We start from the raw sequence: 1,870 nt of genomic DNA on the forward strand, positions 1-1,870 counted from the left end.
GCGAGGGGGGCCTGTGGACTATTTGTGGGGGGGGGTGGAAGACGGGTTGGAGGTCACCCCGCCGGACCATGTGGTGGGGGGCTGCTTTACTTTGGCGGCGCACCGGGGAGAAAACGATGGGGGCCGAAGACCTCTGTCTCCTCGCGCGTTGTTTGAGGATCGCGCCCCGTCCCCCCCTGTTTGTAGGGAGCGCCCCCTGCCCAGAGTGCATCAGGCAAGCCCCCCCTCAAGCCAAGCCCCCCCTTTCAAGCCCAGGCCCCCAGGCGGCGGCGTGGCGGGTCGTTCAGTTTGCCGCCATACGCGTCGAAGGGGACGTCTCCTCCCTCCGCCTCTGCCGCCGCTCCGCCTACCTCCTCCTCGCCGCCCCCGCCGCCGCACCCGGCGCGTCCACCGAGTGGCGAGCGCACTACTGGATCGGCGACTGGTGCGGCGCAGATCAGGCTCGCGGCAGCCCTCTCGCCAGCGAGGATGCCCTTCCTGGAGAGAGAGTGCTCCCTCGGGGAGGGGGCTGCTCACGCGCGCGGCCGCGGCGCCGACCCTGCTGCCTGCCTGCCTGCCTGCCTGCCTGCCGCCTGCCGCCTGCCGCCTGCTGCCTGCCGCCTGCTGCCTCCTGCCTGCTGCCTCCTGCCTGCTGCCTCCTGCCTGCTGCCTGCTGCCGCTGCCTGCTGCCTGCTGCTTGCTGCCTGCTGCCTGCTGCCTCGTGTGTGTGTGTGTGTGAAGCCCCGTGCTTGCTCTGCGAGTGCGTGTGCCCCGTCGTCCGCGGCGAGGATGTGTCACACGGACCGACATGCGGAGCAGATGGGAGAGAGATGGGGGGAGATGGGGAGGGATGGGGAGGTATGCGGAGATATGCGGAGATATGCGGAGATATGCGGAGATATGCGGAGATATGCGGAGATATGGGGAGATATGGGGAGATATGGGGAGATGTGCTGAGCAGGCGGGCGCGGCGGCGGTGCTGTGTGTGCAGCTCTGCGCGACCGTCGAGGCGGAGGTGGGCGGCCGCTGCTCGCAGGCGCGAGAGGCGCGGGGCGAGGAGTCGGCGCTCTTCCGCTCCCTCGTCGGCGGGTCGCTCGAGGAGCTCGAGGAGGCGCCGCCGCCAGGCGAGGGGGCAGAAGCTGCTCCGGCCGTGTACTGGCGCACGCCGCCAGCGGAGGCCGCGCCACGGCCGCGCTTGTTCGGCGTGCGAGGCGGGCGGCGCGGCTGTTTGGGCGAGCTGACGCAGCTCCGAGCCGTGGGGTGCGCGTCGCTGCTTGAGGACGAAGGATGCTACGTCCTCGACGCGCCGTCGGCGGGTGCGTCGGACGTCCTCCTCGAGATTCCCCGAGATTCCCCGAGATTGTCCGAGATTCCCCGAGATTGTCCGAGATCAGGCGCGTCGGAGGTCTTCCACCTCGCAGGGCCGAGCGCGCCGCTTTGCGACAAGGCGTACTTCCTAGACATGTCCGAGACACCTCCTAGACATCTCCGTCTGCTCTGTTGACGAGCGCCCCTAGGGACCTTCTCCTTTTTACCCATCATTTTTTACCCATCTCACAGTAGAGAGGTGTCCGTCTTTATGTATTTATTCAGGCGTATGCGCTGCTGCTCGCGCAGTCGCTCCGCTCCAACGACCGGCGAGGCGCGCGCGTGTGTACTAGTAGCGCGACACCGCACGGGGGGGGGGGGGGGGGGGCATCCCCCACGGCCAGGGGTCCTGGGGGTCCCCCTAAAAGGCTCCTAAAAGGTTCCTAAAAGGTTCCTGGGGGCCCCCCTAAAAGGTTCCTAAAAGGTTCCTAAAAGGTTCCTGGGGGCCCCCCTAAGGGGGCCCTGGGATCGAAGGGGGAATCGGGGTGTTGGCCCCAGCGCCCGTAATTGGCCCCGGGTAAAC

The sequence above is a fragment of the Emiliania huxleyi genome (assembly GCF_000372725.1).
Source record: "Emiliania huxleyi CCMP1516 unplaced genomic scaffold EMIHUscaffold_90, whole genome shotgun sequence".
Lineage (NCBI taxonomy): Eukaryota > Haptophyta > Isochrysidales > Noelaerhabdaceae > Emiliania > Emiliania huxleyi.